Source organism: Lagopus muta, chromosome 15, assembly GCF_023343835.1.
Source record: "Lagopus muta isolate bLagMut1 chromosome 15, bLagMut1 primary, whole genome shotgun sequence".
Lineage (NCBI taxonomy): Eukaryota > Metazoa > Chordata > Aves > Galliformes > Phasianidae > Lagopus > Lagopus muta.
In genome coordinates this window covers 14804559-14827101 of record NC_064447.1, presented here as the reverse complement: position 1 = coordinate 14827101, position 22543 = coordinate 14804559, and the positions used below count along the sequence as shown (strand labels likewise).

The 22543-nt window shown below is 38.1% G+C and overlaps 1 long non-coding RNA gene across 2 annotated transcripts in view; it reads right to left on the bottom strand.

The window, feature by feature from the left end:
- Window positions 1-22543, bottom strand: part of LOC125700968 (uncharacterized) — a 192548-nt gene that overhangs the window by 160513 nt on the left and 9492 nt on the right. For both annotated transcript variants that reach the window (XR_007380115.1, XR_007380116.1), the window contains exons 4-6: window positions 21839-21946; window positions 15573-15675; window positions 9353-9444 (exon numbers count right to left, since the gene is read on the bottom strand). This is a non-coding gene — a long non-coding RNA (uncharacterized LOC125700968). The remainder of the gene's footprint in view (window positions 1-9352; window positions 9445-15572; window positions 15676-21838; window positions 21947-22543) is intronic.

Genomic DNA, 22543 nt, shown 5'->3' with positions numbered 1-22543 from the left:
CTTCAGTTTTCCCTCTTTGCTCATTGTTTTTAATCAAAATTTTCAACTAAGACACACAGTCAGCAATTCCCATAGTAATTAATCTCTCCGCAACATGCCAAAATTCCCTTTTTTCGTATCACATCAGTTTTCACATTGCTGAGCAGAGCAAACACGTTTGAGCGTTCCCTACTTGACTCCATTAACTGTGCCCTCATTTCATCTCTGCGACAGAGATGATTTTCTTCAGTAGTGTCTGCCATGACGTCATGCTTTGACTTCAGGAGAAAAACACTGTTGATAACACACGGATGTTTTAGCTGGTGCTGAGCAATGCTGCATGGAGGCAAGAACGTTTCAGTTTCTCTGCTTCTTGTACTGACCAGCCAGTGAGAGGGATGAGAGGGCATGAGAACCCGGGAATGGACAGAACCTAAACTATCCTATCATGGGATATTCCAAAGCACAGCACATCATGCAAAAAACAAACCAAAAAAAAAAGAAAAAAAAAAAAAAAAAAAGAAAAAAAAACACTAAACAAACAGTGAGGAATTGTTCAGGAGAGCATCCACTGCCTGGGAGTTGGTTGGGCAATCGTGTCCTGGGTTGTATTAAGAGAAGTTGTTCTGAAAACAACTTTAAAGAGAAAAATGATTACTTTGCTATATAAAACATTTATTTTCTTTTTGACCCACTAAAGGAATAATTCTCGGTGAAGCTCACTTCTACTATTTTTTAATTTGTTCCTAGTAAATATTCCTAGCAATAAAACAATACATCAGACTCACAGATGGTTTAAAGATAAAAACTAGCTATACTTCATCATTTACATCAACTACAACCAAGGCTTTTATTATGTGCACTGCTCTTCAAAAGGAGCCAATCTAAACAGCAATCTGATAAGCATTTCTTCCAATGCAGTATGGACGTGGCTAGATTTCAAAGCCCAGAAATGTGATAACAGGTCTTTGGCATAAGACCATTTTGGGCCGAGTGTCCCAACACGCTAGCAGTTAACTCTTCAAGAGCCAGTTTAAGGTCATATGGAAGCTGTAAGTGAAACGAGTGTGTCGCTCACAGTTTAATGTCTATATGGGTGCAGAGGGGCGCCTCGCTGCATTTGGCAACCACCTCAGTAAAAAAGCCAGCAGGATCAAAGCTGCACCTTCAGGCTAAGACCAATGAACTTCTTTCATAGAAGACCTGAATCAAACTTTGATCCAGAAATAAATCATTAAGTCACTGTCTCCCAGTGGCATTGCTGCTCCTCAATTACCACAGATAGATCATAAGATAATGTAGGCTGGAAGGAGCCTTGAGAGGTTATCTAGACTAGTTTCCTACTCAAAACCTCTACCTATCCCTCCTTCTGAACTTTTTAAAGCATATACAATAAACACACAAAAATACTTCATTAATATATGTTGTAAATCAATTTAGGGAGATTAAATTCAAGGACATTTTGCTCCAAGGGAAAAAAAAGAAAAAAATGGCACTGCAAGCAAGAGAAAACCTGAAATTCAACAAGTAAACATGGAGTGTGAAGCATCAGCTTTAAGGCTATACTGGCTTTTCTGTTAGCAGCATAAGTGCACCTAGGAGTTAACACAGAAAATTAAAATGAAATAAATACACTACCTAGTGAACTGACATATGTGGGTAAAGTAACATCTGCTACTTTGTTTATAACAACAGTGTAAAATTTTAGATATGCCAGCATCCATATGCATGTTCTAATGGAAGTTGAAGAATGTGCTTTTATTTGTCCAATAGAAAATGGAAGATTTTCCATATGGCACAGCAGGGTGAAGTCGGATCTCAGTGTACTAGAAAAGAAAGGTAGAATTTTCTTACAGCAAAGAGACAGCCCTTTTCAGAAAGGCTGTTAATTGCTTACTACAAAATAGCAGTTTTAATTGACATGGTTGGGGAACAGAGAAAAAATGTATTTTTGAAGTTGTGACCTACTTTCTATTTCTAAACAAAATTCTAACCGTGGAGTAATTAGTAAATTGCACTATATGAGGATTAACCCTGAGAGACAATGCGACTCAGCTGCTCTCTGTGTCTCTCTCCCCTTGCCAGATAAGCCTAACAAAAAAAAATCCTGGTGTTTTCCAAACCTATTCAGGTCTGCTCCTAGAGAACACTGGGGAAATACCCTAATTCTTCATAAGCATCACCTCCAACTTCACAGAAAGTTCTGGGAGTGAAGAATTCCAATTTATTTGAGTTCACCTTATCAAGCAGAAAGATTCTACGCCGAAGCCTTGTTTTGTTTTTGTTTGTTTGTTTGTTTTTTAAATACAGCAAAAATATGAAGCCTATAGCATGAAAGGTACCCTTGAAAGGAACTACAAATTGATCTAATGCCTGGTGTCTTCTGTAACTATGTAAACTGTTCACAAGTAATTATTTGCTGCAATGGATAACAAGTGTTGAAAGCTTATTACAGTCAGATAAAACATTTAATAAGAAACTACATCTAATCTTCCCTGTTGTTTGTAAAGTTCAACAGTTCATACTGAGAAGTACTTTTAGTTCACTTTTAGTCCACAAAACAGAAAGTTGCTAAAATAATGGAAACAAAACTCTGAAAGCCAATAAAAATGTTTTTCCATCTCACTTGTTTGCATTCTTTTAAGATAAATCCTGCCTCAGAAGACTGCTGACGTGGAGTAATTCGGTTTAAGCAGTTTTCATACTATTTCAGCTGCATTCACCCATGAGACTTCTTGTTCCCCAAAAACAACACACAAAAAAATCCCATTTTCATCTGACTTCAGACAGATAATATTTCTTATACTTGTTTTCTATGAGGATTAAAAATTGCGTGTTATTGTCTCTGAACAAATAATCAAGATCCATTTATGGTGACAGCACACAGTAAACACTCCACGATAAACAGCAAAAGCAGTGAAAACCGCAGTTAAATAAACAACATTATTAGGAAGAAAAATATGGAAACGGATAAACAGAATTTAACTTGAGAATTGTAATATCAGAAATGTGAGAGTTGCTGGTACAGTGAACTGCTGAGAATAATGACTGAGACCATTGTGAAAAACATGACCTTCGTAGTATCCCACAGGCAATCCTCAGCTCTTCCTGAAGCTTGTTCTGCAGAGCATCCTACTGGTGAAGCAAGATCTTAACAGTTCTCAGTGATCTGTTGCACATTCATTTAGTGGTACAAAAAGAAAATTTCTGCACTCCGGGGGTGATGAATAATGAGAACTATTTTCAGTAAAAGGTTGCTCCCAGAGTCATGCAGCATGGGAGCACCGGTATTCCTATTTACCAAAAGCCACCCTGATGACTTTTTCTGGAGCACAAATAGTATGCTGTGCTTACTGCCTGAGTGCTGAAAGCAATGTGCATTAAAGAAGGACCAAAACTCTCAATTCCGCTTACAGTGTCTCACAGGCAGGATCCCACTTTTGTGTGGAGACATCTCAGCATCAGTGTAACGTGGTTTTTGCTTAGAGAATCGGAGAGAGCAAAGTAGCAGACTGAGCCATGACTGTCAAGATCAATATACAAGCAAGAAACAACTCTGTTGGCAAAACTACTGTTTAGGAAGTCTCTCACATCAGCCCTGAATATTATCTGGGATAGGCAATCACCACTCTTCAACCATATTCTCTTTTCTTGGGAGCTTGACCCTCCACTGTTTCTCTGACAGCCTGTTCAAGTCAGTAATAAAAATGATCACAAGATCTGTCACTGATATTCTGCTACACTTCAGTTTCTTCAGAAGATGTAGTAATCAGCGGCATTTTCAGTAATACAGAATATAAATCTTTTTTATAAGAAGTACACCTATGAAAATATTACCAAATTATTTTAAATATGTGCTAAATTACATGTGTTCCTTCACATCTTCTAGCTTGCTCATATACCTTCAGGTAAGAGGACTCCTTTAATATGAAAGTATGTTTGCTTTCTTAATGCTTATAATTACTAAATATTTCATATTTTTCATTATACTTGCGACAGAAGAAAGTATTGATAACAGTTCTCAGATAAATGACTTCCAGTTTACATTCTGTGAGCCCAATCCTATTTCTTGAAGGGTCCTAGGGAGACCAATCTGTAACCAGAATAGATTAGAGATCCATTTTGGGATAAGAATCAGTACTTTTGGGCTTGCTGAGGTTGGAGCAAAGATAGAATGCAATGAACCAGAACATCTACAGCTAGATCTGGCTGCTCAGAACACTGTTCTGACCTTGAACATCTCCAAGGATGGGGTATCTGCTACATCTCTAGCAACCTCTGCCAGTGCTTCACCATCCTTAGAACCAATGACCTTATGACCAAGATCTTTCAGTGGCTGAGAAGATCCCTGCACTAAGTGCATCTGACCTACAAAAACCAACATGTATCCAATAGGTAGAAGTCTTTAAGTGCCTCTTTTAGTTACAAGCTTTGGTATCTTCCTAAGAAAACTGTTCAACCTTCCTCAAGAATGTGACAAGCAGTGAAAAAAGCACCAACCAGTGAGATCCCGGAGATGGAATCCACTAATTCCAAAGAAAGCATTCTGACCACGTACTTTGTCACACCGTAATATTTTATTTTCTTGGTTACTAGCATACACTGGTTAGAAATTGTATTTTAACAGCAATTTTCTTCCTTATATTTCCCTTGCATCTTGCTTTTAGTAATTAAGCCCACAAACTTTTCCTTTTTTTTTTTCACTTAAAGATCTCAGACTAACACATATTTTGCATGACTGTCTTCAACAATATCCAAAAGACTTCAGTGATCCTCAGCTGGCTAGCCACGCATGTATTTTGAAATACATGGCAGAAATACAAAGTTGCTGTTCTGGGTCAGGGGTCTTGCACAAAAATCATCATCAGACTCCCTCCAATGACCATTTCGAAAGAGGAAAAATACCTAATCTCTGCGGTGAGCATTCAAGTTGCTTTGTTCTGAATGACAGGCTGATACTGGAAAGAATTACCCTTGCACAGCTCTCAGGAAACTTGCAAGTACGCACTGGACAGCTGTAATGAATGGCACTGTGTAACAGGTACCGCCTTACAGAAGACCTACATAATCTGACACTGTATAACTATAGATTCAACACTAAAGTTTATTCCATCAAAACAATACTTACAAAATTTTAGGAAATGAGCACACTGCAAACAGAACAAAAAATGAAAACAAAACACCCACCAAAAAACTCATACACAACTTGTGTGCACAAACTCCCAGGGAATTAATCTTACTGCTACTGAGAATTACTTTCTTTCATATACCCTAAAAGCCATCAGGGAACTGCTTCACACAGGGAGCTTCTGTAATGCAGTGTAGTTTTGTTTCCTGCTCTGAATACGTAAACTTTTTTAAAAAGTAGTGAAGGCTTCTGCACGACAGCAACATGAAGAGGTACATCCAAAGTTACATAGTTCCTGTTGTTGACTCTTAGCTCTGGGCGCCAATTTCAATGATTTCTCTGCCATGCATAAAATTATTATGTATTAATTCATTGAGATGATTTAAAGTATTTACCAGATAGAGGTCTTCAAGTGAAAATTTATGAGGGGTCAAGTGAGCAGTATTAGTGCTGTACGAGATTATTTGGTAGACGTAGGACGTGAAAATTTAGGAAAGCGACACACCTTTCTAATTAGAATTGCTTACATTTGACATTTTTATTCCCAAGAAAACTGATTTGTTATAGATCCACTCCATTTTGGGAAAAAACTAAGGCTAGAAATTCTAATTCAAAGGTAGATTTCTCCAAGCACACTGTAGTACAGTTTCTGATCACTTACATCAAACAAGTAGAAATGCACAAACCCTGTATATCTAAAACTGATTAAGCAGCAGTTGTACAGAACAACTGGTCTCCATTCCTCTTCTGATTCTTCACTTTCCACCTGGGACTCTGAAAAGCACTTCTTAAGCAGACCATTTAGAACAAAACTAGTAGTTAGAAGAAAACTAACAGGGTTACTACTCAGAGTGATACCAGTGACCAGTACTTGAGCATTTTATCAAAATAAAAAACATGAGATAAGAATTAAGACAGATGATACACATGCCCTTTAAAATTTTTATACCTGGACAAATTATCTAAGGGTTGTTGAAGCACAGTGAACAGAGCTGCTTTTACAACTGTGCAAAACCATCATTAAGCACTGATCAGACAGACACAAGAATTTGTTTATCTCAGATATGTAAGTATTTTCCTACACCATGGTTCAGACAGTCAATGATGTTATTTATGGGGAACATAAATGCTTCTGCAAAACAAACACTGAAAGCAGCTCGTAATGGGCACCAAAGGGACTTCTACTTTCAGCTCTTTGTAACAGCTGCTTGAATAAAGCAGGGTAATTAAATTCCAGCACTCAGAAGGCTGAGATTTACTGACTGTGAAAAGCAGTGATGCCGCAAGTGAAGCAAACAACATAAGCAGCTCCAGCCTAAGGACAATCTCAAAGATACTGACTGCCTTCATGAGGTATCAGTATACCAAATTCTGCCTGCACTTGATGCTCAGGTGAATCTTCTGCTGGGGTGGGTTTAGAGTATGCACAGAGTGGTGGTGGGGGAGGGTGATCTGAAGCATCTGGAACATAACTCAGCTTGAACATAATTTACAGAAAATCTTCAAGGAAACAACACAGCAAGAAAGGTATAGCAAAAAAAAAAAAAAAAAAGGCAAAAAAAAAAAATCAAACTTAGAAGACAATAATGGAACAGAACTAGAAGAATCTTTCAGAATTAGAGGCAAAGAACTAGTCTAGAGGTTCCTTTCACGCTTCCTTTAAATCCAAGTTATTGCTGAATATCCTATTAAGAACAGCTGCACAATAGCTGTTGCTGCACACGCATTTCCTATGTATGTAATCTGGGCAAAAACACTTGCAAAGATAATCCATATATTTATTCCCTTAGCAATTGTTGCCATTTGAAGCTGTTGTTAAGTTACTTTCTGTATTAAGAAGGAAAATTCCCCCATGGTTTCCCAAGGAGAAGAATAGTCTTTGGACTATTTTGGCACACAGAAATTTGCACCTGCTTCGATGCAGGTGAGACTAGCACAAGTAACAGCACCACAACATAGGATGGAATCTGCTCAGACCACGTGCCAATCATACAGCCTAAGCATGCAGCTGATTTACCTGTACACTGCACCACTGTGGTTCATTTCTGAAGAGGTGCAGAAAGCTGCTACAAAACTAAAGCTTTCTAGAAAACCTTCCTAGACACCACAAGTATATACGAAAATCTGCTGAAAGCAACTGGAAGATGATGGCAACAACAACAGAAAAACAAACAACATAGTTTGTGTCATTTTTCACACTGATATTCTGAGATGCCATTTCAGAAGGGTTATCTTGGGCATAAAGACATGTGCTACAGCTTGGCATAATTATTTAGGATTACTCAGCCACAAATGTTACCTTTAACTGGTCTGTCAGTTGTTACGCACATTCTGACAATTATGCTCAAGAAATGAAGTTCAGGAAGACCTGCACATGTATTTTCTAACTATAGTGCTGCATATTCACTATTCAAACACAAATCTAAAGAGCAGCTTTTCAGATTTTTATGCTAGTCAAGGCATGAAAGAGAAGTGACAAATGCTCACTTGTGAAACACTGATCTTTTAGTTTACCCACCTGGGTTTACTATCAGAAACCTGCAAAGGTACTGGGGCTTAGATAAAATGATATGAAGCATTCAGAATCATTATCAATACTTTGCTAACACACTATGATGTCACATAAAAAAAAATACCTCTTGCACATGTTTGTCCTTGTCTATTAATCTAATCTTAGTTTGGATATTTCAAGTTATTTTGAATTCACAAGACTGTAGATGTCACTCATTTAAAAGCATTTTCAGACACTCTTAAGACAAAAATCAAAATTCTGAAATCTTTTCATTTGGAGAACTATATCTTTCGTCAGGCTCTGTGATGTCAGAAAGAATTAAGACCAACAGATTGCAAAATCCCTTGCTTTGCTACAAAAACACCACTGCCCTGCACCTGCCAAGTTATACCCACCCTCTGTGGGTATTTCTTCTGCCCCACTAGCAGGAAGTACAACAGGGAGCCAGCACAATGTGTTCTGTAGCTGTATCTCAGGACATGTAAGACTGCTGAACACCGAATAAAAATTACTGATTTATTCTGCAACAAATTTAAGAAAATTAGAGTTGATGTAAATTTACGTAAGAACAAACACTAGGCTACTCAAGAATTTTAAATTGATAATATTATTTCCAAGGGCACAGCAAGGAAGCTCTACTGCTTGGAAACAAACACTAATGCTGCAGTACTCTTGGCTCTGTGAGGTCACCTCAGCTATCACAAAATAGCACACTATGGTCAGTATAGCTGCATCCAATCACATTTCCTAAGCCAGTTTGATGAATTTAAGAACAAGTGCATCAGAGAGAATGACAACAGAAAATCCTAGAAAAATAAATTACATTTACAATCAAGAACCTACTTTTATTGTTCAGACTTAAATACCAAGGATGAGAATTTCAGTGAAGCTTAAAAAAACACGCATGTAATCCTAATGCAGTTTGTTGTCCACACTCCTCTTGACTCTAGCTCAGTGCCATGGCCACGTGCAGCCTGTTCTGCTCCAAGATCCGCACTGCTGTCCCCAGAATGCTCCTCATATTGCTGGCCTTTTAGCACCGACTATTTAACCAATTACTTCAGTTTTAAGCATTGTAGCTATGCCTAATCACTACGATTAAGAGATAAACATATTGAGAATAGTTCATGTATACTAATTCCTATATTTAAAATGAAGTGAACGAACTTCTATTTTAAGCACATTGGCCCCTAATACACGCTAGAAATGATGCATTAATTATAGTTGCTTTGGATACCTTTCAAAACAAAATAAAACCTGGCTGAAAACATTCCTACTTTACTTCTTTTAAAGCAACGAAAACAAACACCTCATTCAGAAAATACTTTAAATTTTTTTTAATAAAGAAGTTTACCAAATTTGAGTATGTGTACACAAATTTTAAGTATCCTAACATGCAAGGACAAATTTTGCTCCAGATTTTAGAACACGCAAACGTTATGTCTGTGTATCGCCTGCTACCTTGAAACATGGCTTCCATTAATGTGAAATTTCACCATTTTCTGCATCATAATATTCAATAGTCAATGCAGAACAAAACAAAAAACAAAAACACACTAGACAGATGTTCTTAACTGTTGAACTAGATTTGCAAACAGCTTGGGAAAAACCTCTTCAAATGTAAGTTAAAATAAGAAGGTCCTTCCAGCGAAAGGTTTTAGAAAATAGAATTAAAAAAAAAAAAAGTCACCCTATGAATCTCAGCTCAGTTTAACAGACATTAAAATGCTTACCTGAGAATCGATTTTGGGCTGCTCCTCCTTGCTATCCACTGCCTGCCACGAGTTTTCTTTAAGAACTTTTCAGTCATAGCAAGTACGAGGTCCTAGTGATATGGAAAAGAAAATATGTTGAGCATTTGATTATTTATGGTAATGAAACCTTCTTATATTCTGCTAACATCACTAATAAAAATCAAGATAAAAATATCCCAGAGGACACTCAAAACATGTCATATCAAATAAAATTTAACATAAAAACTATCCTTCTGCTTTCTAAGCATAGAATAATTTCACAACAAAAATTGTTGTGAAATTATTTCAAAGGAGAATGCTAGCACAACAAGCCTAAGCTACCAATGTGCAGAGAACAGAGAATGTAAAACTCACAGATTAAGCAAGATTGACAAATGTAATACGGACGATAGAGTATCTCTGGGGCTTTCACTGAAAAGGAGCATAAGGAACATACAGAAAAATCAGTTTTATGTAACCGATCTAATACCTAGATTAACATCTAGGTATGACAGGACCACTGCATATACTCCTGTATTTTTCAATACTGTTTCATCATACTATGCCCATGAGGTACCTTCCAAATAATACTTATCAGAGAATGAACTAATTAACTGAGCAGAAACTCCTATCACTATAAGTCAATGACTGAATCTGGCACATCACTCTTAATGGTTTTGGAGAACAGGCAACATTTCCAGTTAGTCTGTATTAAGAAGAGATCTGCAGATTCCTAAGGCTAGCAGTACATCCTAGCTAGGAAAAAAAATCCGAACAGAAAATATACCTCTCCAAACAGTCCTGTTTACAATGTGTCTCAAAGGAGAAAAAAAAGTGCTTCACTAAAAAGCAATCAAGAAATACAGTTTCCTATTCACAAGAGCTAATTATGTTTACTAAAAAAAATAAAATAAATCAGAAATGACTTTCAGCAAAATGCAAATATAACAGAGAGAGATAAATAAAACCCAGCAGCCTTGCTTGGTACAATTTTGCAATCACAGCTTTCAGAAAGAGCACTGAAAAAGAATAGAGAGAAAGCTGCTTTTCAATAACACAGAAATCATATTACAGCTAGCCAGCCAACAGAAGCAGAAAATGGGTAACGAGAGGAGGGTGATGGAGTCGTAGTGATAAAAGACAAAAAGACTGCAGAAAACACTGATGTAAACAATTATTGGTAAACAACAGATAAAAAACAGCTGAAGGTAATAACTTAGGCTATAAAATGGCTGATAAAGCAGCCCTGCAACAGTCTAATCATCTGCAGTCCCAGGAGTCCCCTTTTTTCGTGAAGGGGCAAATTACTCTTTGTTTTCATAGAGCAGTAAATTTTGTGCACAATTGCGAAGTGCTAAATATGATGCATCCCTCAGGAACGCAGAATATTTACAAGTAACTGAGAAATGGACACTCAAAATGGAATCATAACGCAGTTTAAATGGAAGAACTCCCACAGGGAGATTCTTGCAGAGTGGGACTTCCTCACTGTTTGACTCCTCCTGGCATTCAAAACAGCTTCACTTCTACTGGGCCCCAGGCTGGTGATTTCTGATTATTTCACTTCACCTAGATGTGAAGAGGGGATGTCACTATATAACAAAATAAGCCTCCCACAGCTAATTGTGGGTATGCAAACATCAGTAAAGGATTGTCAGATATTTGAGCATTTTAACTTGCATCCACCCCCGAAGGAAAAGGAAGTATCAGATTTTACATATTACCAGCTTCCACTGATACAGCTGACCAAATAAACCCCTCAGAGCCCAGCTAAAGAGCACATGAATATAGATAAAAGAGCATGGCTGAAGCCCAGGAGAAAATGTCACTACAATACTATTAAAAACATTCTCTTATGCATTTGTCTTTACTGCATTTAAGTGAAAGGGAAACTTAAGAACTGCTCTGAAAGTAACGCCTCCTATTTTGTGATGTCAGCCCACAACATCAGAGGCAGCTGTTGGTGGGATGGCAGCAGAGGCTGAACCTGCCCACCAACATTCCGTGACAGGTTGTTGCTGTGTGACAGATGGCAGCAGAGGGGCACTGGGACAGAATGGCGCCTGACATGGAAGTGTGGGGGGAGCGAAGGGTGGAACTGAATTCCTCCATGTGGAAAAAATTTTATCCACTGACATTCATTGATGACTGTGAATACTTACAGAGACCAAAGAGGGGGTGTGAGCACAGTGAGGCTGCAGGTGGTGCAGTTCAGCAGTGGCAACAACAGCAGTGGGTCACCTCACCTACCGCAGATTTTCATGAACGCGACACACAGACTCACCAGTGTGAAAACGCGCAGCTAACAGTGGTGAGCGTGCTGAAGAATAGTGTCTTGTAGCTGCAAATTTGCTAAATAGTGATACTGTGCTCTCTGGATCTGTTGTAGTTTCCACAGAGGTAAATGGGGGCATTACTTTCAAAATGATCTGCATATGTGCACAGACAGTGGGCCAATAATAAATTGAACAATGCAGCCTCAGAACGCAAACAGACGATAAATCTGTTGGAAAGATACTGGGCAAAATAAAATAATTGAACATCATTCTTTGTATAATTAATTTGTTATTAACCGACGTTAATTGCACCTTTCCTCTCAAATTTCTGTCAAGCTTTTTTCAATCACAGTTTTTAATTTGCTTGGAGCCTTGTGAAGCAGCAGTCTGTGCAATAACACAGGGCAATGCTTCCCAGAGCTCCCTGCTGTTATGTTCTAAATGACTCCTTTTTGCATAGACTCATCCCTCTTTTTTAGATAGGTGTTAGAAGTAGAGCCTTTACACTGAAAGACTTTTGTCATCTATATATACCAAACAAAAAAACTGAAGCAAGTGTCAAGGAAAAGTCAGAATTCAGAGCTTTGAGACAGAATTCTTGTTCTGGCAATAAAGAAAAACATACCTGCACACTGCCATTAACAACAACAACACAAAATAATGCATCCTCTCTGAACATTCAGTACTAAAACTGTCCCAGATTCTGACAAACAGCTTGCAATTAAGTGAACAGAAACAGAACAGGAATCCCATCTCTAAACCTCTCTGTTGGGTGCCATATCTGCACACATGTTGATAGGACAGTTCCTTTAACTTTGGTGATTATACTGTAATTGTTTATAATTCTTGCATTCAAAAAGTTGTGGAACAGCAATGTTTAATATGCCTTGGCAAAACATATTAAGCATGGCAGAAGACTCAGAGCTATGCAATGGTTTATCATGGGGAACTTGGCAAAATTCAGCTTGGGTCATCTCAAAACTGAAGCTGACAGTCATTCCCACCATTAGAAAACCCTGCTTTCTACTTCCCTAGCTGCACATACATTCCAAGACAAGCCATACAAAGCACAACTAGGTGACACTAGGTAATTTTTAGGGACTCAGTTATCAATCAGTCAACATGACCAACAACAGTGACAAAAACAAAAAGGCAACACAATACATGTACACTGAGACCTCATTTGAGGGATTCAAAATCATTCTTACCACTACATTTCTGATCTGAAAGCTGTATATTATATCAAGATGCTGAACAGTTATGCTTGATGGAAAGAACATGGGGTGGGGGTTAGCTTTAAAGCTACATTAAGCATCACTTAGTTATTAGAAGATTTCTGTAGCACAAGAGCAGCAGAATTTCGTTCTGTTGAATTATTTTGATCAATGGAAAAATTTGGACATGGTATCTACTGTTGTTCTACAAGGAAGAAAATATTTTTCTGCAGCTTGCTGTGTGAAATTTAGTGTTCTTTGTCACCTTGGGGGTTGTGAGGGGGTTTTTTGGTTGTTTTTTTCCACAAGATGCCTGCCAATTTTGCAGTAGCAGATCTCCTGCAGAAACTGCAAATGGAAAAAGATCTGTAACCTAAGATGCTTTTCTACACTTGTGCTTGTCAGGCTGTGCCTATACAAGAATCAGCTGCAAGAACTCTTGCAACTCTCAAGTTCCGAAACAATTTGAAAACTGTGCCGATACCAAGTCTGGACCTGCTGAGCTTCACTCTTCATGTTTTAAGTTACAGAGGTCCCCCAGTGCAAAGGCAGAAACTTACCCCATTTGTATATCTTTTCGGAAGCTGCCTTATAGTATTTTCATTGTGTACCCATCATTCAATTAGAAGAATTATTTTTCCCTCCCTCTAATTAACCACAATTTACTAGTTCAGTTGAATTTACAGTGTTTTTCACAGGCTCTTGAGAACTGAAGATCTGAATGTTGCTGTTACCAGATATAAGTTGGCCTTAGTTACAGTTGTGGCTTGTTCCATTTCCTGAAATATCAGGGGTACCATTAGGATGAGAGGTACACAATAGCCATTCGAACCGCCTTTGCAGCTGGTTTCTGGCACAATATTTAAATCTCCAATGCATATATACTTACATAAATACATATATATATATATATATTTATATATGCAAGCACATGCTTGTTTTATTAAACTTTTCCACATAGTGAAGCATTTAAAGGCATAATTCAAACTTAGAATTACCAGAGCTAGGTGATAAATAAATCTTGTATTTGTAAAAAACACAGTTTCTTTTTGATGTCTTATATTAACAGCTTTAAAGAGACGTGCAGCAAAACAGGCCACATACAGAACAACTTATCACCAAGCCACATAAGCATTGGGTGCATACACTTTTTACCCTCCTCTAGAACAAGCAGGTTTCTTTCTGATATAATCCTCATGTACCTCTCTTGAGTTTGCATCTTTTTGTACAGCGATACTGTACAAGAGAGTAGCTAAAGCAGAACAATAATGGGACTTCAAATAGTTTAAATCACAGCAGAAATTTTAAGAGTCTGCAGAAGGACCGAATGCCTTTCTTTTGCCATCCGCTCTAAGTGGGGGAAGAGGGGGGCTGACAAGTTATACACTATTACATAGTATTTAAATTCTTCTGTAGTCATAATACACCTGCTTACAAGATCATTCTTCAACTCCATGTAACTGTCTATGCAGTTACTCACGGCGGAGTGCAGTCCTTCCCAAATGCTGTAATGGAAACTTTTACCTCCTCAGCTGCTCGCAAATTTTAAAAGTATGCTAATATTTCCCAGGTAATAAGTCAGCAAAAGCATAGTGCTGATTTCTTACAAAAAGTCAACCTAAAACAAACTTCGACATTTATTCTCATCAAGAGTTTCAGAGCAGTTAAAAAGTCAGATTTTAATCATGAGGATAGTGCTGAGAAGATCGCAGAGTTGCTAAAAAAGTTCTTAAAAGCTTTCTGAGGCATAGGTCCAGCATTTAATTTAAGCATTTAATTCCTATTGATCTTAACAGAACTTAGGCACCTCTTTTCCTTCACAAATCTGAGATTTCAACTCTTAAAGCCTTTTACTCACAGTGAAAACACACAGCCTATCACTTGCTAAGCAAGTTCACTCTGGGTCATATTTATGTCAACTCTCACATGGGCAATGCTAGCAACAAGAACAGCAATCATTTTCACATAGCTTGGGGCTTAAAACAAGCTCCCACTTATACAGGAGTAAATTCAGGGTAATTCCATTTACTTCATTTGATTGGATCTGGCCTCTTGTCTCTGACATTGCCTGTGGTAAAAATAAACTGCATAGTGTAGCTTTTTCCCTCCAAAATAAGGCTGCATTTTTAGGAAAATGCTTGCTAAGAAGAATGTAAGTTTTTATGCCATTTACAGAGATTGCTGGCCTGTCTATATGGATATTTAAGCCCAAGCAATCCAAATTACTTTCATGAAGTAAGGAGGGAAAGTTCTGCAGGACACAGGGCTCGCTGCAGAATACCCACCCCAATGAACACACTTATACCCTGCAACCGAAAAAAATAAAATAAAATAAAGGAAGTCTAAACACATGACAACTGCAGTTATGTCACTGCAGACCATGTTGACAAGGGCAGAAAGAGCTGTGCTGAGGCTTATCGCTCCAATAGTTAAGAGAAAAAATTCCAATATCTAAACATCTTTCCTGACATGATGAATCATTCTTACTTTTCTATTATTATTATTTGTTCTGACACAACTATTCCCAATGGCAGCATGCCCAGCAGGAACAGGTGTACAGCTGGTCCTGTACCAGGTAACCACTGCCAAAAAAGGAAGCCAATCTTTATCACTTACAAATTACCATCCATCATCTCTTTAGCAGGGATTCAAAGTTGGTGTATCTTTTGTCCTCACTCTTGAGAACTTTGCTTTTTGTAGTATACAAATAAACCACAATAACTTACTTACAGTTCTCTGTGATCATTATTCTTCCTTCTGAAAATTACAGCAACCGGAGTCCTCTGCACCACAGTGCATACTGCGTATGGCAAGAAATCAAAGTCTGTCATCACTGTTGATAGAAGAATAAATATAGTTGAAGTCAGATTAATATTTCCAAGATTACTCATTTCTACTTCAAAAGGAGAAGAAAAGATTATGTTCAAAATGACAGCTACCCATCTGGGACTAAAAAAGTCATCGTATGGATGCCTTTTTTCTAATTACAGTTACATTTCTGAACTAAGGGAATTAAAAGTAGAGATCTGCTAATTCAAAAATATACTTCCTCCCTCACTCAGGCAGTGCTTTGGTGCTGGCTAGTCAATTAAGTAGAGCATTAGGAGCAAATCGCTTTGCTTTGACTTAAAGTATGAAAAAAACACATTCTTAATCTAATGCATAATAACCTTATATAGTCCTATTAGATGAAATTTCTTATAATATGACTAAAATAATAGGCCATAAAAATCTTTAAAAAACCTTTCAGCTTGATACCTCCCTTAACAGAGGTCATGAGATTTTCTTACATGAATTCCTACCATATCTGTATCTGAACTACACGGTGCACTCCTGAAAAACATCCCAATTAGATGAAAAAATGTTGCAATAATACAATTATCATCCAAAGTAGATTGCAATAACAGCCATCAATTTACATAAATGATTACGTATGTATTCCTACTGCTGGGCAAGTTAATTTCTTTCTATGACAAGATTGATTTTTGTTGCATTTTGTCTACTGGATTAACTGATTAATCCTCTACCAAACCACTGATGGGGTGTATGTATTTATGGACCATACCAAAAGCCTTTGCTTTGATACGCTGATAGAGTAGGCTTCTCAACCGTGGGAGATGTTTTCTATACTTGAATTTATGTAGGAAAAAAAAAATGCTCCTCTGAATTCTGTAGCATTTTGCTTCCTTCAGGAACTGCAAACACTACACAGTATTCCAGCAGCAATTATAACTGTTTAACTGCCAAGGCTGCACAGCCTTTTCATGCCTGCTTAGCATTTTGCAGCATTTATACGCAGACAGAGCTAACCTTTCTATCATCATGGAAGAAATTAACTTCAACCCATAAAGGCAGCTGATGTGAAGAAAACCGTGTTCTTAACCAATGGGGACAAATGCGCTTTTCTAGAAGGCCGTTCAAAGCATGTAGGCTGTGCTTGTGACCTCTGAAAGAATTTTTTTCTATTTTTTTTTAATATCATTTTTATTTTTTTAAATCCTAGATGTGACCCTTATTCCATCAAGAAGCTGGCTTAACGTAACATCTTTTCCTCCAGCTATACCACACTATTTAACCATAAGAGCTCCATCCCCCCACTGCAGCCTTACATCCAATCACACTGTACAAACACCTTAGCAGCTTACACCTCATACGCACTGTGAGATCTGGAAGCTCAGCCACACGTATAAGCCTTCTGAGCACTGCAGTAGCACCCTGCAATGAAGTATGTCCATTGCCACACAAAACATAACACCCCGCTCCCTACTAGCTTGAGATTTTTCTCTTCTTGTGAAGTGACTTGCTTTCAGGAAGTAAAACTACAACACGCATTTAACAGAGTTCTTCAGCTAAGCCAAGCAATGAATACTTTCCTAGAAGAAAGAGCAAACAGATATTAAAAAAAAAAAAAAAAAAAAAAAAAAAAGCATTGGAGCCTCACAAGGGACGATCTAAAATTCAGCTTCATACTCAGTCTAGCACCAATCCCATAGACACGAACAATACTTCTCAACAAAAACTGCAGATCTAGACAAAGCTCCAAAATCCGAGTGCTCCGTGGCAAGCCGGCTGTCTGAGCCCAGGCTGTCTGTCTGAGCCCAGGCTGTCTGTCTGAGCACACGGCTGGTGGCGCACACTGCCCAGCCGGCGGCCATCTTAGCTCTCAAGGCCCCACAGAGGCCATTTTCCTCAGAAATGGCCTTGCCCTCCCCGAGGCCATGAAAGAAAAAAACATAAAATAAAGGTTCTGCTCTATCTCCCTATTAATTCTAGCTTTAACGTAGCTCTTTAGTACATCCCCAGCCATTTTAAATGCTTCTAAAAGCAGCCCTTGCAGCTCATCACCATGCACAGTACACAGCTCCTACAGCTCAGCAGTGGACTGGCCCCCTCCAAACGCACAGCCAGACACCAAGACGCCTTCCCTGACCTCTCTTCACAGCTCCTAAGAGCCAGGCCCCCACGCCCGGAAGCTGCCTGTTTCCCTCGGGCTCAGCCTGCCTGCCCTGCCCGGCGCAGCCCCCATCCCCTCCAGCTGCTGCTCCTCGCAGTCTTCTAGCAGTTTCTTTGCAGCACTCCCTGTCATTTCCAGCGCCCCAACTCCCTCACGAAACCTCGGGAGGGGCAGGAAAGGAATGTGGGTGGAGTAACACAGAGCATTTCAGTATCTTGTTCTGAATCTGCTTTGGAATTGAGGTGTGGCACAGAAAGGCTGAGTTTGCCAAGGATGTCTTCTTTTGCACTCAGTTGGAGAACTGTTAGAATGAGCAAAGAAATTCACACGGTGATCCTACTAAAAAAGCACCTTCACTTATTGCTTTATGCTGCTCTCCCCCCTCACATTAGGGGAAAAGGAGGAAGAAAGCCCATAGAATAATTAGAAGAACAACAAAAAAAATTTTTTGTCTCTCTGTTCACAAGGGCAATTGGCATTAATTAAGTTAAGGGACTGGAACGATCAAGCTGTTCATCTGCAGAAAATATGAGACACAATGAATCATTAAATCTCCAAAGAAAAAAAAGATATATTTGAAAATGAACAATAGCGTGTGCTTATGCTTCCTTAAAATTAGCTTCAGGCTGCTTGTTTGCATCCCACGATAATACCGTGCATGAAATAAAATGAAGTTTCTGTACTGTAAATTTCCTCTAGGAAAGACTTTAAAAGTACTGAACAAAATGAGCAGTGCCAGTAAGAAAATGCATCTGAGGTTCTGCTCTACCCGACCTGTTAGTAATGTAGCAGCTTTCACACACTGAATGGGAAGTGCACTGATTTAAATGAAGAACTTCCTTATGTAGTGAACGTGTAAAGTGAATTTAGGTCCTACTGACAGAATGCTCACTTTCTAATTAGATTTTAGAATGCTTAGAGTTGGAAGGAACCTTAAAGATCATCCTTCCACTAGGCCAAGTTGCCCAAAGCCCCATCCAACCTGGCCTTGAGCACTTCAAGGAATCGGTCACTGACAACTATGCTGGGCCACCTGTTCCAGTGCTTCACCATCCTGCAAGAATTTCTTCCTTGCATCTGATCTAAACCATTCCTTTTAGTTAGAAGACATCACACCTTGTAATCAAGATGTTAGTAAAAAGGCACTTAAGGACAAATGCAACAGCATGGTGTATGTGTGGCGTAGGGGGGAGAAGTATATGTGTGCACACAAAATCTTAATCATAGACAAAGCATGCATTCTGAATTGTTGACCCAAATTAAACTAATTAACAGAGATACACCCTATTAGGCATGCAAAACCATTATGATACAGACAGTGCTATTGTATACCTCTAACCTAAGGCAAAAATGTTTACAAGAAACAAATGAAATTGATGAAATTGCCCATGTATAACAGAATTCCTGGACTGAATGTTAGAATCCCAGCCAAGATGAAAATCAATATACTTTGTCTGAAAAAATTTAAAGCCAGTCACGAATTCGCGACATTCATGCTTTGCCTTAGCACAGACTTACAAATAGCAAAGTTGTTTGAATACATAATGAACAACAAACTTATTTTTTTTCATAAAACTTTAACTGGTAAGGGTGCCCTACATTGAACTTGCCACTGAAATGGATATCTTAAAAGAATCTTATGTACTGCACTATGCAATGTGCTATGTATCATCCATATGAAGCACCACCTCTAACCTCTAACAGTGATTTTGGTAATAGGCTTTTCTGATTTTTTTTTTTTAATTAAAATGTGAAGAAAGGGGAAGAGCCTTGCCTGCATAGAAAAGTACTTGTTGCTATAAATAAGATTTTGAAAAGCTTTACAAGTTTTTTTCTCTTCTTTTTCTTAGTATGACATTCTTTCTCTAGGCAATATTCTAAAGTTCTATGATTGTACTAAATAAGGGAATTCTTATATAACATCATGTATGTCCATTGTGTTTTACAGACCTGCAAAGTCGCAGATTGGAAAATAATGCACTGTTTTAACAGAATGGCTGAACAACAGGGAGTACCCGTCAAGGATTCTGATCTTACTCAATGGAAAGAAAAAAAAAAATCAGGGCAAGCTGGCAGCTCAGCAGCTTCATTTACAGTGTGAGGACTGAGCTGGTACTGATTACCAGTGGGTGGCCTAAGACCTGTCTCTTGTGTAGAGCCAACACAAGCAGAGCTGCTGATGAGGTGATAAAGGCTTCAATGCAGCACTGAGGTGGCAATGTGTGAACTCCAGCAACCACAGGAAATATCAGATGTCAGCAAGCATAAGGTGCTTGTAGGAGGGCTGGCAAATGAAGGCCTCTCATTAATCTCTTACAGATGAATGATGCCTTTGCTGCATCTTACACAGGTGTTAAGGAGCCAGCTTGTCTTATGTTATTATCCAGAGTACAAGACCCTGCACTGAGAGCAGAAAAGCTGCCACTGGAGGCGCGCTCCCTTGCTTCCCAGTGGAATGTCTTGATCTTCTCTAGGAGAGCTAGAGGAAAGAAGGGAACTTCACAGAGCAAATCTATTTCTTCTACACAGTAACCTAGAATTTCAGAGTTCAAATAAATATTCAACCCAGCTTATAAAAAGAACATAACTTCTAGTCTTTACAAGTACTGATTAAGCTTTTAAGAACTGTAAGAGACTTAATTGTGTATTTTGTTTTTTCACATGCAGATGTATTATTATGACAATTAACAACAGATTCCTAACTTCAAACCATGACTACACAGGGCAGTTTCTCCAGAGAGTGGATTCCAAACAATCTGCAAACATCCACGGAAGAACAACTTCCAGAGTAAGCTATTGTGAAGGCTAAGTCCTGAGATCAGAAAGATGAAAAAAACGTTGGGGAATGTAATGTGCATTATGATAGTTGCTTTCATCTGAACTTTATGACAACGTACACAACACTCAAAAGGTGGCCTCAGTAACGATAGCATTATAATGGAATAGACTTTGAAAAATTCACTGCATAGTGTTACAGCAGGGAACCAAAAATACACAAGAATACCAGAATTTGATGCCTTCTGTTTTCTTTGTTTTCACCTTTCATTGCCACTAATTTACACGACTGGAAATGCAACTGCATCAGCAAATAATTATCAAATCCTCAGAAGTAATGATACTTGGATATCTAATCATATATTTAAATTTAAATAAAACCTTTCAAATATACATTTTTTGAGATGCATTCAAAAATCGGCCATGTTATGAAGTATAAAAAATACATTCAAAATGAATCCTACAATTTATTCTGAAGTAATGTCCACAATATAAACTATGAATAAAATGCTGTAAGATGCTATGCATTTACCTTTACTAAGTTTAGAACATTTGACTGCTGGTGAATTATTGCCAATATTGGATTTGGTGTAAGGTCACATAATAGAAAGCTTTCATAATGCTGCAGCAGTTCCGAATGGCTGGAAAAGTTTTATCTAGTGTCCAGTGGCACTGTTATGCTATAAGATGTTTTTACACAGAAAAATAGTCTGGCCTAGAAAAAAAATGATGTTTAATATAGCATTTTGTTACAGCTGTGTATGGAGAATGCCACTAAGAGCTTCTGACCTTTTCTCATTATTTAGAAACAGAACCCAAGTGTGGATTTCTACAGGGTGCACAAAGGGCAAGTTCAGTGCAGGTTTGTAGGCTACTAGACCATTAGCTGTTGGTTAGAAAGCACATTTTTTGTTCATTTACTTAAAATGCACTTCCAAACCTTAGTTCAATCAAACTAATCAAACTTAAATGAAACGTTGAGGCTACCATTCAAGCAGTACATCTCGTAGTCTAGACTACAAAAATGCATCCATTGCTTTGACATCCAATCACTACTTTAATTTTATAAACAATCATTTTAATGAAGCATTATTCCTCACTGGTACGTGATTTTGGTATGATAGCCTCAGGTATGGAAGTCAAAGGCTGCCATAAAGTGATAAACTGTGCTTTAATACATGATCTTTCAAGCTTCCCATGGAAATTTAATCAGTTCTGATGCTCCAAATAGAAGTCTGACTTAACAAGTGCTTGTGCCACTACTCACGTGTATTTCATCATGTCACATTGCTGTGATTTCTTCTTCCATTTGAGCCCTCTTGAGAAGACAAAAAAAATGGAGAACATAGGAATTCCCCAATATGTCTTATAGTTCCTATGGAATGAGGAAAAAAAAACAACCATATACTTTAAGTCAAGAAAGCTGTAGTTTAAAGTCTCTTCTATCTCTTGCTACTACAGTCACTATACAACAGACCAAGATCAGAAACACAGTAAACAGGAGAGTGAAATGAAAGTGAGTTTGAGGTCAAAAATCCCCTGATTTAAGCAATACAGCAATGCAGAAACAATCAAGGAACCAAGAAGTTGGTGATAAAATTGTTCTCTATGTAGTCATTAGCCTTTTCTCATAAGATATATTTAAATAAAAAATAAAAAATAAAAAAATAAAAAAGCTTTTCTAGCAGATGGAGAGGAAGGACAGGCACGGTACATTCTCTTCTTAAGGAACGTTCTCTTACAAAAGTGGTTTGACAGATAGGCTAAGTTAACTTATCTTACACATTCCTGTTGCTTTAGTAAGGGTAACCTATTAGTGCAGGATGATGTAACCTACATGACAAGAAGTTTAAAACTGAGGAAAGATGAAAGAAGACACAAAATGAAAGAACTGCAGTATGTGATGTGCAGGTTACCCTGTTATTCCTACCACTTTTGTCCTCCAGCTTCCATAGGTTAGAAGTGAAACATG